Here is a 24,625-nt window from a genome sequence, read left to right on the forward strand (position 1 = left end):
CATATCTTTGTTGACATTAGTTCCTCTTAATGCCTCTCGCCTAGCAACTGTAACATACATTGTGGTTAGCTAAGCTGATCACTTCTAGAAGAAAAAATATGAAAAAATAACGAATACATTTTTGGCCAGTATGCACTCTTTAACCTTTTGGTCTTTACACACAGTAGTCAGAATCAACCGGCGCTGAAGTTTCTGTGTTCAAAGCTTCAACCTCGTTTGTAATCTGTTCCAAGTCACACATAAAAGTATTCAACATACATGATTGTTTAATAAGCATGATTAACCTCAAATTAATTATTTGCTGTTGTCTCAGTAATTTAAGCATTTCTTTGGCTTTCGGATCCATCCTTGTCTCTTCCACTCTTGTGATTCGTCTTGTCTTCCTCATCTTGTTCTTGTTTCTTCTCGATTTCGTCTTGTTCGTTTTGCAAACCTTGAGTAATCAAATTGACCATATCAACTATAGGCCTCTGCTGATGAATTGGTACTTTTGGTAGGAAATGTTCAGTACAGTTCATATCTATAATTGTCTCCACAACAATACACACACACACATATATATATATATATATATATATATATATATATATATATATATATATATATATATATATAAAAGTTTTTTTTCCTGCCTTCATATAGTTGTTATATCGAGTTACTTTTTTTTTCACTTTTTGCTTTTTCCGTTACCACACCAAAACTGAAAAGGGACTTAAAAGAAGTGATTTTTCATACCACATTTCCTTTACTTGTCTACTAAAATATTAATAATTATTAACATCCATAAGTAGGTCATATTTGCCAAAATTTGCTCATAAACACAAGAAGCTTTTTTTTCCAGTTGGAATAGTATACCGAATACAGTTGAGACACCCATCCGGAATGCTGTAAAGCTGCCTAACCAATTCACTGCAAATGTAAAATACCTTTAAAAATGAGAATTCAACAGTTTTTATTTCCATTTAGTATTTCATTTGATTATTTGTTTAGTTAAAAGTAGTCCATTTGTAAAACATTGAACAGCAATGGAAAAAGCGATACAATATTTAATTTCAGTTCATAATTTTAATATTAACAGTTGAAAAGTAAAAAAACATCAAAAATTGCAAACAGCAATAATAAAACAGATGAAATCTATTAATTTGTGATCTTACATCGTGCAACTAAACTGCATGTGCCGCAATAGGATTCTATAGTGCGGGTACATTTGATACATTGTGTCTCCACTGTACCCCGCTGACCACCTCGGACATTTCTCTAGATTTTACGATGACCTTGCATGATACAAAGTCATGCAATATGTCAGTGTTTAGAGCACAGATTAAGGTTTACGAAAATGTAAGTTAACTTTGACAGTCATGTAACGATGAGAAGCTATTCAATGTGGAAGGGACGCGGTGAAGTGAAAAATTTACCTTAGAAAAAAAAAACTTTCGCCGATATCTTCGGACTGGAGAAGCCTATGTAGCCCCTAAAGGGACATGGTGGTAGAAAAAAAATGGGAAGGAAGGAAATTTTACATGGTGGTGGAAAAAAAATTTGAGATGGGAGGAACTTTTTTTTCAAATCTTTTGCGTTCCCTCGCAAAGTTATAATCGTTCCCTTGCTGTGAGCATAAACGTTATGCTTTTTTTTTTTTTTATCAAACTAAGTGTTTTGCACTTTTCAGACGGTCCCTTCAAGCGTGTATCTCTGCCCAATTTATTATAAAACACATTTGAGGAAAATTGGGTTGTTGTAGCTTGTTGTCTAGGTTACTATGATTGGAAGTAGCTGCATTTGAGTTTTAACAATGTTTAGCTCACGAGTTATTAATCCGGGAAGCTCAAATCTGTGAATATATTGACAACTGAACTGCTTGACATAAGCACTGACTGCATTTCTGGTTTTTTGAGTCCAACAAGTTCAAACTCTATGAGCCACACATTATTTGTGTGCATTATTATGTTACTAACTGAAACACTACTGCCAGCCAGTGGGGCTTAAAGAGGAAGTGTTTGTCTGAGCTCACAGCAAGGGAACGATAACTTTGTGAGGGAACGCAAATGTTTTGCGTGGGAACACAAAATATCTTTGCGAGGGAACGCAATCTTTGCGAGGGAACGCGAAAGATTTGGAAAAAAAAAAATCCCCCCCATCCCAAATTTTTTTCCACCACCACATAAAATTTCCTTCCTTCCCATTTTTTTGCACCATGTCCCTTTAGGCTCCGTAGAAGCCCATGTAGCTTACTTCAAATTTAACACGATCAAAGAGGGCACTAATACTCATGTGCGAAGCAAATATCACAGATAAGACTTGTTGCTTACGCAAGTTATTTAAGGTGTTTCAACTGTACCCCTGTACCAACTGTGCCTGGTCTAGTTTAGATCTGAGGAGAAACAGGGGAAAAAAAAGCAGAGTTTAAAAATGAAAAAAAAATAAAAAAATAAAAAAATAAATTCAATCGTTTCACTCCGAGCAGAATCGGTATTTTGACATTTCTGTTCCAGCGTTCCCACCGTCTCGGTTAACTATAGACCCGATATAGTCCGGCTATGTGTAACCCACTTTTAGCCAAAATAATCATTTGGTTACATGTCATTTTTGCCAAAATAACTTGCAAGATGTATGATATTGCATCATGTAAGCAAAGTCAACAGTGACTACAAGGTGTTTGGTTTCATATCTTTGGCAAGTAGCTATTGCCTAGGCAGTGCATAGACCGACTATGTGTAACCCACATATAGTCAATCCTAATTTATTGTAGTTTTTGGATAAGAAGTGCATGAGATGGTTGATATCTCATCATGTTCGCAATGTCAATGATGTAAGTGGCATTTCATGACATGGTCTATATGTAGTCATGATTTAGTTCTGAATTGGATAGGCTATGTGCAGTCTGCTTTTAGTCCACCTGGCAAAATCGAGGCAATCTATAGGCCTAGTCTAATTTTTACGGCTTGGCTATAGCGCTGATTCAGACCAGTAATGAGCTTAACCAAAATAGTGTTAAGTAATTTTCGACTACAAAGCTTGTGGGATTCATGATATATTGCATTTATATATACATATAAATGCAAGTATACATTTGAAACAGCATATTTTTGCTGTCACACAATCCTACACATTCTACGATATATATATATATATATATATATATATATATATATTAGGGCTGCACGATTAATCGCATGCTATTCTCACGCGCATTTCGTCAGTAAAGCCGGTTCCCTGATTACCGCTAAATCGCCATCACCTGTTTTTAAACGGAGCGCCTTTTAATAGACAGAGCCGTAGTTCACAGACAAGCCACGCAATATCGCGTTCATTATCGCAGGCGATTCATCTGCGATATGAACGCGATATTGCGTGGCTTTTCAGTGATCTACGGCTCTGTCTATTAAATGCCGCTTCATTTGAAAGCAGGTGATGGCGATTTAGCGGTAATCAGGGAACCGGCTTTACTGACGAAATGCGCGTGAGAATAGCATGCGATTAATCGTGCAGCCCTAATATATATATATATATATATGAATTATAATTATATAGCCTACCACACACACATATGACTGTATTTAATTTTAAGTTAAATAAAAATTTACAATTCTCAACCACTAGATGGCAACTGTGGCTCTAACTGAGACATGACCACTGGCAACGTGAGACTTGAACGTTAACTCTGAAGCCAGATCTCGCGATAAACCTTTCCGCATTTTACAATAGTTGGAGACGGAGAGCAAGCAATAGCAAATGTTAAAGCAAATTCTTTCCTGCTTTTGGTCTTGTAAGTATCTGTGTTTTTCATTTTGACATGTGTTCATTATTTATGTACATCATGTGTAGGAACCGTGACATTTTAGCGGGTAACAGTGCAGACTAGTGTAGCAAATTAGCTCAAAATAAATATGAATAATTAATCATAACTAGTTATAATTAATTATTAATATTTTAATCAGTCAATAAAATTAACTTAATGTAATAAAATTAATATTACAATCAATTAACCTGTTGTTCAATGAACACACAGTGTTAATTGTTTATTAACTAAGAAATGTTCATTTCCAGGTTATGGGAAATAACAATCTACTAAAAGCCTGTAGTCAGGACCGACATGAATAGGGACTCCCGTACATGAGCGCAAAATACGGACAACCTTACATGTGACATGAACAAGACTTTATTAACTAGACTAAACACTTAAACTACTCTAACATTCACACACATACATGCATACAGTTTACCAAGAGAGAGAGAGAAAGCAGAGTACAGGAAGCAAGAAGTTACAGCATTGTTGGACATTCAGCAGATCAACAGCCTTGAGCAAACCATCAGTTTAGTTTTAACAGGCCCTTCTTTAAAAGGGGTAAGGATACTCAATGTATCCGATAATGAGACTAAGTTTGATACTTGCATGTCTCTCCAAGTTGAATTAAAACTGGCTCCTGTTGAATCTTTGCTGATATTTTCTTGACGAAAGAGAACCGGCTGGATTCAGAGGATCTTTGGTGAATGGAAGGTCTAGGCCGAGGCCTGGCACAAGCTTGGGGTTCCTTAGAAGCTTCTAGCTTCTTAAAGCATCATCTTGACGTCAGCATTCATCAGTAAAAGAGAAGAAGAGGAGGAAGAGCAGGAAGAGAGGGGGTTCCTTGTGATCAGTGAATATAAGGGGTGAAGATGTCACACCCTCTTGAGGTGTCTGAGCCAATAAGGAGTTCCCCTTTCAGAGGGAAGTTTTACGAGTCTTTGTTCTGTAGCAAGATATTAGCATAAGACACTGGATTGGATGAATGAGAGAATAACCTTCTAGATTCTTATAATACTAATGTGTCACAGAGTTAGTAACATGTGACATAAATTACCAAATAGGAAATGAAAGTTGGAGTCCGTAGATACCAAGCATGCTGCCAATGTGATCTCAGTTAACTATACATTTGCAACTATGGAACATTAATACCAAAATAGTTCAAAAGAGAGAATTAATACATAGAATAAAGCCTATAAAAGGAAAGTCATGAGATGGGAAACTTGGATACATGTTTATACATTTCCCAAGTGGTTATATAGAGAATACATAGGATTAAGAGAGTTTATTTGTCCTTCTCAGGAAGAATGAGTCACTAGTCTCTCCAGAATTCTTCTGGATCATAAAAGTACCATATAACTGTAACAGGACACCTAGGTTGGCCTGTGTGCTAGCAACATTGGGATGCTGGTTACAGTTTTAGGGGGATGAGTTCAGAGAACTTTGATAGGGAGAGTGAGTTTATGGGTAATTCATTAAATACAATGAATAATTGTGTGGCTGATTGGTCCAGACGTTACATCCCCCCTTTCGGTCGTTGTTGTTCTTTCTATGGACACCAGCGAGCGACGTTGAAGGTGTAGAAAGATCAGACACACCACTGGCACACAAGGCTGGAAGGCTGTGATGGGCTCTGGTTGTATGTGTCTCCTGGAGTGGTGGTCGTTCCATTGCGGTTGATGTAGACAGTAGACAAGCTCAGGTCTCTGAGCTGGTGTTGTGTGAGTGGTCAGAAGCTTGTACTGCTGAGTACTCCTCAGGTAAGAACTGTTCAAGGAGCTATCTTACTAGCGTTAGAAGCTCCTGCAGGTCCGATGCAGGCGTGTCCAGTCGTCCTTGGGCTGCCTGCTGTTGGAGATCCTGCTGTGTCTGCAGGGAGAGGATGCTCCCATCCCTGGCTTCTCCCTGTGGTAGGTCTGGTACCTGGGTCTGTCTGAATTAATCCTTCTCCTTCTGCAGCTGCAGAGGATTTCAGGAAATTGGCTGATAAGGTGTCAAGCAGAAGGCTTTGGCCTCCCCCTCTGTACCTCTGTGCTTGGCTGGGGGAGGTTCTTCTGCTGACTCCATGCGGTGAAGTGAGACGTTTCTCCTGCAGTGGTTCTGTTTGCTGCAGGTAAGAGAGTCTCAGTTCTCTTTTCTTCTGTGTCTCTATTCTGTCAGGTCCTTGTGTCTGTCCCGAGCCTCCATCTCTAGCTGGTCTATGTGGCTTTTAGCATGCATCAGCTCCTTGTGAGTCTCTGTGATCTGGAGTTTGAGGTTGTCCACCTCCTGTTTCAAAACAGCGAGGATGTGGGCCAAGAAAAAGTTGACTTCAGTCAGATCATTGTGATCACACCTCTGGTTTGAGTCATCTGCCTTTACTTCTCTTCCATCTTTGTCCAGTTGCTTTTGGCTCTGGTGCCGTAATTGCTCAGCAGCACTGGTTAGGAGGGTGTTCCTCACGACACATAGCCAGTCCTTTTGGTCTGCCATCTGGGCAGTTAGGCTGAGCATCTGCAACATTTAGGCACGCTTGTGGTGAGAGTAAGGGCAAGAGACTACTGCAAGATCAAACAGAATTTAGGGCTAAAGGCGAGGTGAGCAGCCAGGTGTATAAAATACAGCTAGCTTTAATAAATGACTTAAGATGGTTCTTGTAGTCAGATTATTTCTTAGTATTTCTTACTGATGGCTCACAACAGGCTTGACCTCCGAACAAATGGAAAAGAGAAAGAGAGAGGAAGAGGAGAGCTTTCCTATTAGATTGTGCTTATTAGTGGTGCTCAAAATTATGCCATAGCAATCATTCGGATTCCTTTGTAACTGGCTCATAAAATTGAAGCAACTGTTGTAAATAAACAAAATCAAGAAGGAGAGTATGTCTAGTTGCTTGTGGTTATATTGGGAAATTAAACCACACAAGACTAAACAGGAAAATGTAAATAAATCACATAGATGAAAGAAATACTAGTAAAAACAAATAGCTGACTGCTATTGTAATTAAAATCAATAAAATATTTAAAGAAGTGATTAAAACAGCAGAATGACCTGGTATTGGGAATAGTCAATAGCACTAGTGATTAACAATAAGATTAGCTTTGGAAATCACTCTATAGTTGGTCACAGCTGCAGCGTGTTCAGGACCACACCATGTGTGTGTCCCTCCCAGAAGTTTAGTCAACGTGTTATTGAAATATCCCAATAAATCCTAGAATTCTTCTTTAGTTAAACAGTTTACATGTAATTAAATTTAGATTTAATCACCCTAGTAACTGCAGATTTAGCTGAACAGTGTTCAGGGAGAAATGCACCTAAGTGCAGGTGAAATTAGCTGAGAAGAATTAAAGGTAAGGAAAGAAAGAAATCAGAAAACCAGGAATGTGGTTAAGGGAAATTGGTTTAGATCAGTTCACACTGCATACACACAAGCTATAGTTAAAGGCTTCACGTAAATGATGCTAACCACTAACTGTAGAAGCTATTAGTTAGCTTAGCCTGAGGTGCAGGGCTGCTAGGTGAGGTTAGCTTAGCCACCTAGCCTGGTTTGTTTACAATATGGCATCACAGGGTGATGAGTTAGCACTTCCTGTGACAAGTCGTTGTCATGGGAACCAATGCACATTTGGGCAATTCAAACAGTTTATTGAGACTGTCTGCTCATTTCAAACAAGTTACGTATAGAGTTAAAATGTGACGCTTATACTTTCAGATTTTCAAAAACTTGATATTACATTCAGTAAAATGCAAATATGTTTTGACATTTGCAAATTTTACTCATGTAAACTCTTCTCTCTACTTTAAACAACGTCTTGTACTTGTTTAAAGGGTAATTACACAGTTTGCTGTAAGTCAAAGCTTGTTTAAGCATATATAGTTAAGTCCGTCTTGTGCATGAATACTGATATTCCTTTCAGCGAGTGAAACACAGTTTTGGTCAAAAGGTAGCTATGCTTGTAGGTGCAGGCAAAGTTTAGATGAATGACATCAATCTTAACTATAACAGGGGAGCATTACCCAAATCTACATTTATATAACACTGTACTGAGATTCATTCATCAGAAACAGTTTAAGCAATACTGCAATTGGTATTTCTCCAACCAAAGCAGAATAATCAATTCTGGTACAGTTTACATGCCGCTGAGCTGAGATTCCTTCGTCAACACAGGCTTACGCTCTAATACTGAGATTAGGATTTCTTCGCTAAAATCAGATTAACTTTACACTGATACCATTTGAACATATGCTAAAATGTGTCAAGAGTAGACTCTTTCAGTTACAGTAGAGATGTCAATTCAAGCCATCACTTTATCAGCATCTAACAAACCAGCAATTAGTGACCAAAATGCGCATCGTCTGACATATTCTGACTGGAATTATCAAATGCACACTTTTAAATTGACAGTGGTTTAAGCTCATAATCTTTGTTTATTCATGCCCGCATTCTCCACCATTTGTAGCAAATTAGCTCAAAATAAATATGAATAATTAATCATAACTAGTTATAATTAATTATTAATATTTTAATCAGTCAATAAAATTAACTTAATGTAATAAAATTAATATTACAATCAATTAACCTGTTGTTCAATGAACACACAGTGTTAATTGTTTATTAACTAAGTACATGAGCGCAAAACACGGACAACCTTACGTGTGACATGAACAAGACTTTATTAACTAGACTAAACACTTAAACTACTCTAACATTCACACACATACATGCATACAGTTTACCAAGAGAGAGAGAGAAAGCAGAGTACAGGAAGCAAGAAGTTACAGCATTGTTGGACATTCAGCAGATCAACAGCCTTGAGCAAACCATCAGTTTAGTTTTAACAGGCCCTTCTTTAAAAGGGGTAAGGATACTCAATGTATCCGATAATGAGACTAAGTTTGATACTTGCATGTCTCTCCAAGTTGAATTAAAACTGGCTCCTGTTGAATCTTTGCTGATATTTTCTTGACGAAAGAGAACCGGCTGGATTCAGAGGATCTTTGGTGAATGGAAGGTCTAGGCCGAGGCCTGGCACAAGCTTGGGGTTCCTTAGAAGCTTCTAGCTTCTTAAAGCATCATCTTGACGTCAGCATTCATCAGTAAAAGAGAAGAAGAGGAGGAAGAGCAGGAAGAGAGGGGGTTCCTTGTGATCAGTGAATATAAGGGGTGAAGATGTCACACCCTCTTGAGGTGTCTGAGCCAATAAGGAGTTCCCCTTTCAGAGGGAAGTTTTACGAGTCTTTGTTCTGTAGCAAGATATTAGCATAAGACACTGGATTGGATGAATGAGAGAATAACCTTCTAGATTCTTATAATACTAATGTGTCACAGAGTTAGTAACATGTGACATAAATTACCAAATAGGAAATGAAAGTTGGAGTCCGTAGATACCAAGCATGCTGCCAATGTGATCTCAGTTAACTATACATTTGCAACTATGGAACATTAATACCAAAATAGTTCAAAAGAGAGAATTAATACATAGAATAAAGCCTATAAAAGGAAAGTCATGAGATGGGAAACTTGGATACATGTTTATACATTTCCCAAGTGGTTATATAGAGAATACATAGGATTAAGAGAGTTTATTTGTCCTTCTCAGGAAGAATGAGTCACTAGTCTCTCCAGAATTCTTCTGGATCATAAAAGTACCATATAACTGTAACAGGACACCTAGGTTGGCCTGTGTGCTAGCAACATTGGGATGCTGGTTACAGTTTTAGGGGGATGAGTTCAGAGAACTTTGATAGGGAGAGTGAGTTTATGGGTAATTCATTAAATACAATGAATAATTGTGTGGCTGATTGGTCCAGACGTTACATGTTAGATTAACATACATGCACATGTACTGTAGTGTTTCCTTGTGCCCTAAAACTCATTATTATCTAAATACAAGGGGGTAAACATGAAACCTGCGCACCCTATTATGATTTGTTACAGAAGCCTGATATATCTTTTAATCTTTTGATTATTATGATATGAAAATATGAGTTTTTGATTTGACAAGGCAAGTTTATTTTGTATAGCACATTTCAACAACAATTTTTAAGGTAATTCAAAGTGCTTTACATAAAACATGGAATTTATGGAACCGAAAATTAATCAGGTTGTTTTATAAACCAAAAAACATTGTTAACCTTTTTTATTTAACTTTTTTTTTTTTGTCAACTTTTATTTCCCTTTTCGAGGGAACTCGCACTGCGTCCGATAGGAACGCTTTGGGAACGCCTCCAGCATGATAGCGTCTGATGCACGACTGTCAACTAGTCCAATGGCAAGAGTGAACATCACGGGCAGGTGACGTCACGACCAGGAAAGGATAAATACACATCCGGTGCAACCGGCTTCAGCTAAAAACTGCCGAGGCAAAGCGCTCTATGTGAAACTGTCTTTGTCTATTTATCGTTGCCTTGTTACCATACAGCTCAATATCACAGTTATGGCGAACACACAAGCATTTAAACCGTGTGCTCCTCCCTGCCCTCGTTTTCTCACGGGTGGGGATACACACGATTTGTGCATTATGTGTTTGGGCATGCTCTTTTAGCCTTCGAGGGGGCTGAATGCGAGCATTGTGAAAAACTTCCCCTGAGGAGAGGGTTCCGGTTGCCGACAGGGAGTCGGGGTTTTACAGCCGGTATTTCTTGGTTCCAAAAAAGGATGGGGGATTGCGCCCTATTTCAGATCTACGTCATTTGAATCGAGCAGTACAAAAGCTAAAATTCAAGATGCTGACGTTAAGTCAAATTGTGACTCATATCAAATCCGAGGATTGGTTTGTCACAATAGATCTCAAGGACGCATACTTCCATATCTCCATCCTTCCACAGCACAGGAAGTTCCTGAGGTTCGCTTTCGGTGGCGAAGCGTAGCAATTTCGGGTTCTTCCGTTCGGCCTAGCTCTCTCACCCCGCACATTCACAAAATGCGTAGATGCAGCGCTGGCCCCGCTCAGGCTGCAGGGCATACACATCCTGAATTATATCTACAACTGGTTGATTTTGGCACAGTCAGAGGAGATGGCGGTTCACACATTCGGAAATTGGGGTTGGGACTGAATGCCAAGCGTGCTTACTCCACAACAGAGGACCACTTTTCTTGGCGTGGTTTGGGATTCAGTGACAATGCGAGCATGTCTCTCTCCAGCTCGCATCACTGCTATTCTATCAGCCGTAAAAGAATTGAAGCTAGGCCAGTCACGCACTGTAAAGCAGTTTCAGAGACTGTTGGGTCTGATGGCAGCAGCGTCCAACGTGATACCTTTTGGCCTGCTGTACATAAGACCTGTACAGTGGTGGCTCAGGACCAAAGGGTTTTCCCCGAGGGGCAACCCACTTCGTATGATCAAGATCACGCGGCGCTGTCTCCATGCCTTGATCATATGGAAGAAGAATTGGTTCCTGTCCCAGGGCCCTGTGTTAGGAGCTCGATGTCGTTGTGTCACTTTGATGATGGACGCTTCTCTCACAGGCTCGAGAGCAGTAATGGAAGGCCGCTCAGCTCAGGGTCTGTGGAAGAGTCATCAGTTCTTGTGGCACATAAATTGCCTGGAGATGATGGCAGTTTTCAATGCGTTGAAGTTCTTCCTTCCAGACCTGAGGGGCCATCATGTGCTAGTCAGAACAGACAATACATCAGTCTCGTATATAAATCGGCATGAGGGTCTGCGGTCGCGCCCATTATACAAACTGGCGCAACAGGCAAGTAGCAAAACCTAACAGTCCTTGAGAGCCAGCACAGAAATCAGTTTCATTATCTAAGATTCAGAAACGGTACTTGCGTCAGTTTGCTTGCTCTCGGTCGTCCCGAGAGATGAGCGGGAGAGACGTGCGTGAGTGGGCGATGGATGATTCAGGGCAGTCGGGAGAACACACAGAAAAATCCTGGTGCTCCTCTTTTATGACAGATAAGCCGACACACCTTGAGGTGGAATAGCCAATGACATTGATGCAAAGTTGGCGGGCAAGCTCTTTCTTTGTCTTGTCTCCTAGCTGAATTTATGACTATCAGATCGGATTTCGAGATGGAGTACTTCCTTCACAGTATCATTAAACACATAGAAAAATGCATTTGACAGCCATGTAACATACATAGATGAATGAGACGTGGAAATAGCTTTAAAATGAATCTAAACTTGATAAGAAAAGCATGTAGAAGGAGTTATGGTTTACAGACAAAAAAAAATCATTTAAAGTCTATACACTAGGAAGCATATATGCATTGGATATACGTGACAGGTACATTTTGGAACAGTCATATTCTAAGAGTAGCTGTACATAGTCTCTAAGCATGTTTGTGCGGTTTTTGTTTGTGTGTGTGTGTGTGTGTGTGTGGAATTTGTCTGGTCCGTCTCTGGGCCCACACCAGGGGGGTGCTCCTTTTGAAGTCTCCAAAGTTAGGAAGTTGGAGTTTTCTGTTTAACCTCACGGGTCCACAAACCTGCCAAAAGTCGCAGTCAGCCGGAGCCGATTTAGTGATTTAAAAACACAGTTCATCAGGTTAAAAGCGTTCTGAAAATTCCAAAGTTTGACTCGTTACAAGGGTCCCTGCTTGGGATTTGGCTATTGTGTTAGAAGGCTTATCTACAGCTCCATTTGAGCCTATTGAGTCAGTCTCAGATAAGTTCCTGACACTTAAGACTGTCTTCCTTCTCACCATATCATCCCTTAAAAGAGTAGGAGACCTCTTGAGTTTGCTCCGGGGATGGTCAAAGCCTTCCTTTACCCCAAACCTGGATATATTCCGAAGGTTTTGACTAATGTTCCAAGGCCTATTATGTTGCAAGCCTTTTGTCCTCCCCCGTTTATTACACCAGACCAGGAGAAATCAAATCTGCTGTGTCCAGTGCGAGCACTGGTCACATATGTCCACAGAGCTGCCCTGTGGAGGAAAGCAGATCAGTTATTTGTGTGCTTTGGACCACATGACAGAGGTCGTCCAGCATCTAAACACACTGTAAGCAAGTGGATAGTCAAGGCTATTTCACTTGCTTACGAGGTCTCTGGCCAGCAGTGTCCATTAGCTGTCAGAGCACATTCGACTAGGAGTATGGCAGCCTCCAAGGCCTTAATCTCGGGGGTTTCCCTCAAAGAGATCTGCGACACGGCCGGTTGGTCCTCGCCACTCACTTTTGTGAGGTATTATGACCTTGACCTGGATGCAGCTCCAGGATCATCGGTTTTGCTGTCTTACGTGTGCCAGAGTTTCACACAAGCAAAGAAAGTTGTAGCGCTCATAGTTGCAAAATTCTTGTTTCCTTCGTTTTGCCTCAGCAGTTTTTAGCTGAAGCCGGTTGCACCAGATGTGTATTTATCCTTTCCTGGTCGTGACGTCACCCGCCCGTGACGTTCACTCTCGCCATTGGACTAGTTGACAGTCGTGCATCAGACGCTATCATGCTGGAGGCGTTCCCAAAGCGCTCCTATTGGACGCAGCGTCTCGTTCCCTATTTCAGAGAACTATGGTTACATATGTGACCTAGATGATTTTTATTATGGTTTTTTTTGTATTGTATTTGTAAAATTTAAGTTTCTTTTTTTTTTTTTATCATTTCGTATTATCTTGAGTTCTTTTTCTAAATAAAACCTTTTATATTTAATTTGTTTGGACGGATTGTCATTTATGAGTTCCTGTAATATTTAAGTGAAAAGAATCCTTTAGCCATTATTTTGTTGTCTATTGCATGTATAGATGTAGTTATTTATAAGCTGTATATTTGATGACTAGTCTATTTTTGGGTTATGGTTAGATTTTCACTGACAGCCCAAAATTTGCCTTGTTTTAGCAGGGTATCTGCACATTTTTTAACAGCAAATTTAATAACTTTTAAGACCTTTTTAAGTCCTCTAAAAGGAAAATTTAAGACTTTAAAAATGTTCAGTGCGACAACACAGAATGATGTGGCGAAGCATTAGCGTGGCAGAACTCACCAGAGCCACGCTCAAGACAGGTCAAAGGGACGCAAAACCTTTTATACCAAGTGCTGATTGACCTTACAACCCTGACATGGTTGACTATGTATAAACTATCAGCCTTTAAGGTACTTAAGGTAATTTCTAAATTCTGGCCCCTCATTGCAGTTTAGCCCCAGGACATTGCAAAAGCCCACAAATGCACAAAAGTTAAAGTATTCATCATACTTGATCTAAATTATGGGTAAATGTGGCCGCCAAATAGCCTTGAGCTGGGTTTGGGGGTTCTCCCCCAAGAAAATGTTGTTCAGGGTGTTTTCTATGTCATTTCAGACACAGATAAATGCAAGCACATTCAATAATCTATGCATAGATAGACCTAATGAATGAAGATCCAGTCAGACAATTGTAGGAAAGATCAGGATCAGAAAAGTATTTAAAAGTGCTTTGTTCAGCTACTACTTTCAGTACTGTGAAGACATCAAACTTCCAATATGGTCAACAATGGGATTAATGCCAATCTGGCAATCCAAGATATACATGTATAACAGTATACAAATTGGTGTTGTCACTAGTTTGTTGTCACACATTTATTTCCTCAAATATCTCAAGCATAATCAAGTTTATTTGTCCAGTAAGTCTGCCAGTAAGCAGTTGAACAACATTGTATAGTGAAAATGTGTTGTCTAACTATTCATTAAAGGTGCCCTAGAACGTTTTTTCACAAGATGTAATATAAGTCTAAGGTGTCCCCTGAATGTGTCTGTGATGTTTCAGCTCAAAATTTAAGTTTTTAACTGCCTATTTTGGGGCATCATTAAATATGCGCAGATTCAGGCTGCTTCCCCTTTAATTCTTGTGCTCCCCACCCCCGAGCTCTCGACTCTATAATACATTGAATAAATAATGTTCACACATCTAATATAACCCTCAAAATAGATTTTTATAAAGTGTTCGTCATGCATACTGCATGCATGTGTCATGGGTGTTTTGGTTTTGTGTTCATGTTATGGGTTCCATGTCTTTTATTTTGTAGTCTGTTTCATGTCGCTTGTTTGTGTCATGTTTCCCTTGGTCCTCATGTTCTCCCTTAGTCTGTGTCATGTTCTCATTGGTTGGTTATAGTCATGTGGTTTTCAGTTCTGTTTGGTCAATGGTTCTCTTGTTCCTTGTGTCACTTCCATATTGGTTGTCATAGTCATGTGTTCCATCAGTACTTGTATTTATAGCCATTGTCTTCCCCATGTTCCTTTGTCATGTATTATCAAAGTAACCTGCTGTCGGTGAGTGTTTATGTCAAGTATGTTCAAGCCAAGTCTGTTTTTGTTCACGTTTGTATTGGGATTTATTCTTATTAAACTGCATTTGGGTTCTACCACACTCGTCTCCAGTGGACTCAATGTTACAGCATGCATCGGATCATGTGAGTAGCCTATAGTATTTATTTGGATGTTTACATTTGATTCTGAATGAGTTTGAGGCTGTGCTCCGTGGCTAACAGGCTAATGCTACACTGTTGAAGAGATTTATAAAGAATGAAGTTGTGTTTATGAATTATACAGACTGCAAGTGTTTAAAAATGAAAATAACGATGGCTCGTCTCCGTGAATACAGTAATAAACGATTTACATAAGAAGGAAACAATGGTGTTTGAGACTCACTGTATGTAATTTCCATGTACTGAACTCTTGTTATTCAACTATGCCAAGGTCAATTCGATTTTCCATTCTATGGCACCTTTAATGATTCATTAATAATTATAACAGATCAAAACGGAATTGATTGGAGTTCAGGTGTGTGGGAGAGATCCTTACACAAGCTTTCCTTCAAAGCTGAAGAGCCGAAGAGATGAGCACAGACTCTCTGCATCATTTGTCTTTAAACTGCCAATCAGAATACAGAGTTTTAACATTAATATCTAAACTTAAAAATCAAGAAATTTGGTTTTAGATATGTGAGTGGTGAGGGGCCAGTCATTGATGAAGGTGTGTGAAGTTTAAAGTATGCAAATGTAAGAAAATGATACTGATTACTAATACCTGATCTCCTCCCATTTCAATTTGCTCTGCAGGAAGTCAGTGAGGATGAGGGCAGTGTCAGCTGAGATGCTCTTCACCACAATCTTAAGTCCACCCACACTAATCTGTTTGTTTAGAGCATTAAGAACCTGCAGCACACTTTGATCTGACAGACAGCTGCTGTTCAGCCTGTAAAAGAGATTTATAATCTGATCAACAATGTGACATTAATCAGTCACAAACAGATTAGCAGTTCTGTGCTGAAAAGTCACTGATTTTTACTTCAGTTCTCTCAGATGCTTTCCTTCTCCAAGAGCTGAGAGCAGATTAGTGACATCTGTGTCTGAAAAGTTTTGCACAGTCAACCTAAAAAGAATAAATCAATAAACCATCAAACATCACTTAACATATTGATCATGTAACTTTTAAACAAATTTTTGTTTCTTTATTGGAAACAAACAGATACACTATGAAAGCCCACCTCAATGAAAATGAATAAATAAATAAAAAGAAACTGTATTTCTCATAAGTATGCATGCATTTCTCAAACATTTCTTTGTTCTTCAACTTCCACTTTTTCCCCTTCGTAATTGTAGGTTAAAAATCCTACAAATGTGACTTTACATCTCACAAAAACTTTCTCAGAATAAAGGTGCAGTAAGCGATTTCTTAGAAAAACTGTTGATATTTGAAATCCACCCATCAAACAAACCCCTCCCTTCATTGCTACGCCCAATAAAATGCACGAACACGCAATGCAAGATTGGATGTCTCTTTATCATAGCTGAAGCGAAAAAAAATGCTTCAATGACAAAACTGTCCTGTTGCTATAGCTAACATTATAACAACAGTACCAATGTTACCACGGAGTCTGTTTTCAGGCCTTCCCAATTAGGTCTCTCCGGGGCCTGTACCATGATGGTAGTTGAACAAACTCAGGGTTATAGGATTAGTTTCAAGTTGACAAAACCAAACCACTCCAATCCAGCTTTGTTGGTACCATGATGCTGATCATCAACTTTGTCAACTCAGGCTTTGATCCTGAGTTCGTGGTGTGCGTGCACATGAATGTGTGACATCAGTGGTGAACAGCCAATAAGATGCCTTGCAACAGAAATAAACTGATTCACTTCTCGCGAGAGAGCCAGTGCGATTCAAAACTCTTTTGCTGAAAATGAATGAATTTAAACGCATTTACACTAATGGAAAATGCTTGTCCATGAAAGAGGAAAAATAAAAGAAATGATATTTCTCTATCAGTGCAAGTGAAACTGAAGTTAGTGTATATACTTGATAATATATAGTGATAGAGACTCCAACATACAAGGTCACATGTAGTCATATAAAGAGTATATTTACACCTTATTTATATTACATATGATATATATATATATATATACAGTACAGTCCAAAAGTTTGGAACCACTAAGATTTTTAAGGTTTTTAAAAGAAGTTTTGTCTGCTTACCAAGGCTACATTTATTTAATTAAAAATACAGTAAAAAACAGTAATATTGTGAAATATTATTACAATTTAAAATAACTGTGTAATATTTAAATATATTTGACAAAGTAATTTATTCCTGTGATGCAAAGCTGAATTTTCAGCATCATTACTCCAGTCTTCAGTATCACATGATCCTTCAGAAATCATTCTAATATGCTGATTTGCGAAGACTGGAGTAATGATGCTGAAAATTCAGCTTTGCCATCACAGGAATAAATTACTTTGTGAAATATATTCAAATAGAAAACAGTTATTTTAAATTGTAATAATATTTCACAATATTACTGTTTTTACTGTATTTTTAATTAAATAAATGTAGCCTTGGTGAGCAGATGAAACTTCTTTTAAAAACATTAAAAATCTTAGTGGTTCCAAACTTTTGGACTGGACTGTGCTGTATATTATATATATATTATAGTGGGTACGGAAAGTATTCAGACCCCCTTATATTTTTCACTCTTTGTTATATTGCAGCCATTTGCTAAAATAATTTAAGTTTATTTTTTTCCTCATTAATGTACACACAGCACCCCATATTGACAGAAAAACACAGAATTGTTGACATTTTTGCAGATTTATTAAAAAAGAAAAACTGAAATATCACATGGTCCTAAGTATTATCATTAAATATTTGTTTTTACTATATAATGACCTTTAATTTGGAGGAAGACAAACTGGGAGAGTGATTTGGGTCTGTAGTGTCACTTAGCGTACATCTGATTGGTCCAATTTCAGTTTGAGATCTCTAGCCCCGGAGCAGGTTAGCCGTGGAGCGTAAGTTACCATGGCGATGAATACAGCTAAAAGCCAAGTCACTTTCGTGGTACCGAAAACCCGGGATTGGCGCAAACTAATCTGACACTTACCTGGCTAGCCAGCTAATCCAGCTTCATGGTACAGGCCCCAGCTCTGTTAAGCTTATCTAATATTTATCTTCATCCTAAAGCTCTTGCCTGATGATAACCCTTCTTTATTCAGTGATATTTCTCTGACTGTTCTGTATCTTTTGTAATGTGTCTTAGTCATCTCTCTTTCTACTGTCTTTTTCAAATCTAGCTCTTGCTCACTCTCTCTCCTCCCCCATCATGAGTGGACACTGCTGATTGGCTACAAGTGTGTTGTGGTGCTCAGTCTGATTCACTTTCAACAGCATTTCACAGAAATTGCTCACTGCCTCTGTAAGGCTAGAATAAACTACACAAACTTCTGCCCTAATTTAAAGTCTGGACGAGTCAATGCTAGTTGTCGAAAGTCAGAACCCATTTGCAGATTTTGGGCAGAGTCCACAGATTTCACAGAGAGTTGTGTAGACTTTAATGGAACTTTTTAGCTTCAGATTATGAATCCGTCCAGTCAGAGGATATCAAACCTTTAAAATCTGTTCAGATTTTAAAAGTTGTGTAGTGTATTCCAGCCTTTAGCTTTTTCATTTTTCACTTTGAAGTGACGTTCACATTAATGTCCAAAACATAAAAAATAACTGTTAGCTGTCAATATTCCCAATTGGTTCATGACTAGATTTGCACACTCACTCTAGTTTTGGGGTCCTGCGCAATACAGGCTGAAGCATCTTCAGCTCTTCAGCTGCAAAGTTGATCTTCAGGCTTCTGAAGTGAGGGCAGCAGTCCAGACAATACAACAACGCCCAGCAGTCTGTCCTGCTCAGTTGATCCCAGGACATGTCTAACTCCTGCCAAGCTTCCATGGCTTTCTGCACAAACTCTTTCTCGTGGAGTTCATAGAGACAGTGGAGAATGAAGGGCAAGTAATTGTAGTCTCCATTTGTGCTAACATGGAGGATCCATTCTTCCAGCTGTGCCTGTACAAAAGAAGGGACGGACAGATTGTGCGTCTCTTCAAGTGTGCTGCTAACTTCTTTATTAGAGAGACCACAGAGAAATTGAATCACAGGCAGGAAATGAGGTTCAGGACACCCATACTTCAGTGGAAATTTCTTATCCAAATATAGGGCAAGATAGCTTTGTGTTTGAGAGTGGAATCGCTCTGTTAGTTTATCCAGAAACTCTCTTTCATCTAGTGAGATGTAGTACAGAGCAGTGAAGAACTCCTGAAAACTGAGATGCATGAAACTGAACATCATTTCCTGGCGAATTCTTCTCTTAAGGAGGAACTTGCACAGAAATGGACTGCCTGAAACCGTTTCTTGCACGCTTTTCTCTTCAAACAGGACTTGCTTTTTCAGCATCCCTTTCTCTGCCAGCTGACCCAGACTCTTCAGCAAGGTCAGGACGGACTGACTTAAACCCTGGCAGTGATGCTCCAGTAGAGTGGACACAAAGTCAACGTAGATGGAGGTGGTGGTTTCCAGTCCACTTGTCGCATCCGCACCATCACTGAACCTCTCCCGCATAACTCTGCAGATGATCCAGCAGATAACAGGGATGGAGCAGGCAGTAATGAGGGTTTCATTTGCCTTCACGCACTCAAAAGCACTCCTGAAGAGTTCTTCATCCTGAAAGAACCTCATGAAGTACTCCTCCACCTCCCTCTCAGAGAAACCGATAATCTCAGTGAAGCGCTGAGGGTGCTTGAGCAGACCGCCTAGGGTTTTTGTAGCTGTAGACCTAGTGGTGACCAGCATGAATGACTCGGACAAGATGTGGCCCCTCAACAAAGCCTTCAGAGAAGCCTCATTTGGCTATTTTTCTGAAAAATGCCTGAGTTTTGGCATATTCGACGTGTCACTATATGAAAACCTGAGCTCATCGAATCCATCAATGAGGATGAGAACTTTCTCTGGTGACTTCTGCCGGATCTGGGAGATCTGGGCCGATGTTAAACCGGAGTTGTAGCTCAAGAGCTCCGCCAAACTCTGCTCTCCAGATATGTGGTTCAATTCTTTGCATTTCAAGTGAAAAAGACAATCAAATTCCTCTCTGATGAGGTTTCCTGATGCCCAATCCAGCATAATCTTTTGAGCTGTGAAGGATTTGCCATGCCCAGAGTTCCCCTGAAGAATGACAGCACTAGGATTGACTCCCTTATTATCAGCGCTAAAAAGCTCATCCAAGACTGAGCTGCCCTTTTCCGCATTATTCCTAGAGGTGAGGAGCTGCTGGAAACTCTCTCCCACGGAACACATCTCTTCTTCTCGCTCTCTCTTCTCTCTGTGTCTCGTGATGATCAGAGGTTGTGTATAGCGCTTGGACAGCAGCACATATTCACCAGGCAAAGAGTTATACTCACTCACATATTCATATTCCTTCTGGATCCACTTCTTATATTTGTCTGTGTATAATACATTGTTAGTGAGTAATGGACATATCAGCTTGTAAGCACTGTTGAACTTCATTTAAAAAGGGAAAATTCAGCCAAAAATGAAAACTGACTAACACTCATCTTGTTTCAACAACTTCTTTTCCATAATAAAAATGAATGGAGATTGGGGACTGGGCCTGTAAAGCCCCAAAATGACAGAAAAAAAAGCATCATGGTCTGTGCAACTTGCATCATATTCATAGTGTTTTGAAGTTATACAGATACGAACCAAAGATATGGACCAAAATTTAAGGCAATATTCACTCTTAACTATCTATTCTGAGGCTTTAAAATGCCTACGAAGGTTGTAGGGTCTTCAAAAATAGAGCATCGATTCCATTTGACCACAAATGCCACTGGCTATTGTATGGCTTCATGACAAGTCAAATGAACCAATATATTTTGGTGCGCTTTTTTTTTTTTTTTGCAATTTTGTAGCATTACGGCCTTAGTCCTCATTCATTTCCATTATATGGATTAGAGTGTTGAGTAAATGATGACAGAATTTTCATGTAGCTATCCTTACAAAAACACCTGTTACTTTGTATTTTTGTAATTTTTTTAAACAAGCATCCAACCTAAGCATAAACATTTAAGTCAAATGAAACTTAAGATGATGATGAATTAAGATGAAATACTCACTTAAGCTTGTTAGAAGATCTTCTGCAGTATTTTACAGGTAGCATTTAACAGAACATATCTCAGTACAAAGGTCTAGATGCACGTGGTATAATAGCCAAAATTAGTGTGCACATACCCAAGGATCTAAACAGAGATTGCTCATGCTTTTCCAATCTAGAATAAAAGGCAGATTTAACCTTGTCTCCTCCAGAGTGCAGTACTTCATAAAACTCTCTCATTTTCTCCTGGTTTATATCTGCTGCTTTGATCTTACAGTACGGCTCCCACTCCAGCATACCAGCTGACCGCAGCTCATCCGCTATCGGCATCACCATGATTACTTTCTGGACAAGTGTCGCCCAGTGGGCATCCACAAACTGAGCACCTGGTGGAGAGATAATAAAATGATAATTGGTCACAAGAAAGGAAGTCAAAACAGCAGATTTTAGACATTCAACATATACATATTATAAACATCAAAAGAGTAATTTGGACATTTAAGTCACACTTAAACTTTTCAATTCCATTGAAAATAGATCAGTTGTTCTCAACCTTTTTGACTTGAAAAATTCAAGAGCCCCCTGAATAGTATATTATATTATTAACAGAAACCGTGAGTGTTGAATGTTAAATTAATTAACCACAATTCTTTTTTTGCAATTCTTAAATCATTGGTAACACTTTACAATAAGGTTCATTAGTTAACATTAGTTAAAGGTGCTACAGAGGATGTTTTGTTTTATACATTTTTGCAATATTACTTGAAACTGTCTTTACTAACTGATAAAAGACTATTTATTAGGTGCACTGAAAGTAATATTAATATACATCATCTGTGCACGAGGTAGGGCCTTAAAAACATCAGCCAATCGTTTACACAATCATCGCGTAAACGATTGGCCCTCTGGCTTGTCAATCACTGCCATGACATTCCTTGTGAGAGACGTGCGCGGCTGCGCGCTCCAGTAACTTTCCACACTCCACAGGCGCCGCATGCAGTGTTTTTGTCAGGAGACAGGAGTAACAACTGCAGATTATGAGTTACCTGCGGTGAGTCCGACATAATGAATCCAAAAAACACGACACAGCGAATGCCGGTGGTAAACACTCGTGTTCCAATACTCGTGCATGATTTTTTACATGCCATTACATGATTCGGCGAAGTGTCGCATTCCTCCGCGGCACCCACAGAAAAGGGAGAGCCTCTCAGCTGCAATGCCAGATCAATATAACATTCCAATGTTAATGAGGAGTGCCTCATGATATTTTTTCGCGGTGGACTATCTGATCCGCTCAGTTCCGTCATGCCATTACATCAGCCTGACGGAACTGAGCGGATCAGATAGTCCACCGCGAAAAAATATCATGAGGCACTCCTCATTAAAACAAGTTAACGGTGCCAGTTCAATAAAGTCCATGACATATTCCTCAATGGATCTGTCTCCCTGACGGAGACCTGTTAGCTGAGCCGATGGGTTCATATTAGAGGTGACAGAAACACTCACGGTAGCTGCTGGATCTTGGTGTGGCGAAGTCTTCTGTTACAAAGGGAGACTCAGGCAGGGGATCCAAATGCAGCGTTTTATTAGAAGTGAGCGTGGTCGTACAGGCAGGGTCAAACAGGAACAAACAGGAGCAATAAGGAACAGGCAGAGTTGTAGTCAGGGTACAGGCAAGGTTCGAGGCAGGCAGCAATGGGTCGTAAAACAGGAATCAGGCAAGATCAATCACAGATAGACAAACAGGATACAAGGTAATGCTCAGAAATGCAACACGAGTGAAAACAAGACTTCGCGGTGAGGTGGTGTGAGTGAAAGTCCTTTATAGTCCTGTTAACAAGCTGCAGCTGGGTGTGGTGATTAGTGAGGAGTGTGTGCATGGCTGTATGTGGCGACAGGTGATTGGTGTGGAGTGAACATGTGACTGACAGAGAGAATTGTGGGAAGCGTAGTCCGGGGAGTGACAGGAACAGACGGTGATCGTTACAGTACAGTATTGGGTAAAGTAATTTGTTTATATTACTATAGTTGTTATATTACCACAAAAACTATAGAATTACCACAACAAATTAATTCAAGTAGCTACTTTACTATAGTATAGTTCAAATGCACTATACTTTTTACTATAAATTACTATAGTATTTTTTTTTTCATGTGAGCTGAAATTGATTTTTATCAGAACTAATTTCATGACTTTTCATGAAATGTCTCACTAAAAGTGTGCATATGATTTGCAATAACATCCATACATTTTTATGTGTAGCAAATGTTTATTTGGGCCACTTCGCTTTTATTCAGTGTAACACAGACTGTTTTGCATATGACTTTCTCTTCTTTTACCATATAATGGTACTTACGCTCTGAGTCTTCTGAGTTCATGGTGTCTCATAAGTGTCTGTGACATGTCCAGTTGGAGCGAGCTGTCTTAAGTTGTCCTCTAGAAAAATAAAACAAAGGTAAATCTACTAGATCCTAGTTTGAAAAGTTCTAGCAACTGATGAAGGCAGCTTTTATGACACATGGTTAAAAATTACCCTATGCGCTGCATGCACTTTATAGTATTAAAGTACAATAAACCCAAATATGGTATTTTCTAAATGACAGTCACAAAACAAAACTGTACAGATACGTTACAGGAGGGGTTTGAACTTTAACCCCTTGAAACGTACACAAAACGACATTGCCTGCTATTTTAGTGTTAGTAAGTGTAGGTGCTGTAATATGGCTTCCACTTTGAGCTGAAGCGCTCACATTTGGCCCAGTTTGAGATCCAGTTATGTCTTTGTTACCGCAAAACTCTAGAAGCGGAAATATTTAGGCAATATAATACAACAACAAGGCCATAAGTGTTACTGTTTCTATTCTAAAACATCAACATGAACACCTATTCCATATTCACTAAATATACAAGCTTTGTATACATTTTTAACAAAACTGCAAGTTTGACATACTGTTACAACAGTCCCGGAACATTCTCTGTAAGAAAAGAAATACCACAAGAGAGATCAATATTAATAATTAGTTGTAATGTTAATATGGAAAATGGTTAAAATGTTACCTGATCTTTCCAAAAATGTGGATTTTAGTTCTCTTGGTCCAGGTAATGTGGTTGATGTTTCATCTGCCTGTTAAAATAAGACATTAATGCTGAAAGTTTGTACACCTGCTTTTCTTCAGGCAGACAGTGCAGTGACTTCAGTTTGCTTGAAGGAGCTCAATTTATACCTGAAGCTGCAGGAACTGTAAGACCCTAAGTTATAGAAACATGACAAACAGGTTCAACCTGAAGAAGCAGTCCAAATATGTCACAAGCTATCCATCTTTTTAGAAGTTTTTAAAGTCTATCTGAAAGTATGTTGTACAATGTGCGGCAATTCATGCCAAAGTTAAAAGAATTAAACAAACTCATGAACATCTCCAGGATAATCTCCAAATCTTTCTATCTTTCTAAATTCCTAGGTCATATCTGAAAAATAGTCTTTTGGGAATTTAATCATTCCTTGTCTCAGAAAACATATTCAGAATGCCTGCTC

At 39.1% G+C, this 24,625-nt stretch overlaps 1 pseudogene; it reads right to left on the reverse strand.

Annotated features, from left to right (window-relative positions):
* Positions 1–384: 384 nt before the first annotated feature.
* Positions 385–20,506, reverse strand: LOC137003110 (NACHT, LRR and PYD domains-containing protein 1 homolog; annotated as a pseudogene).
* Positions 20,507–24,625: the final 4,119 nt, after the last annotated feature.

The sequence above is a fragment of the Chanodichthys erythropterus genome, chromosome 16 (genome assembly GCF_024489055.1).
Source record: "Chanodichthys erythropterus isolate Z2021 chromosome 16, ASM2448905v1, whole genome shotgun sequence".
Classification (NCBI taxonomy): Eukaryota; Metazoa; Chordata; class Actinopteri; order Cypriniformes; family Xenocyprididae; genus Chanodichthys; species Chanodichthys erythropterus.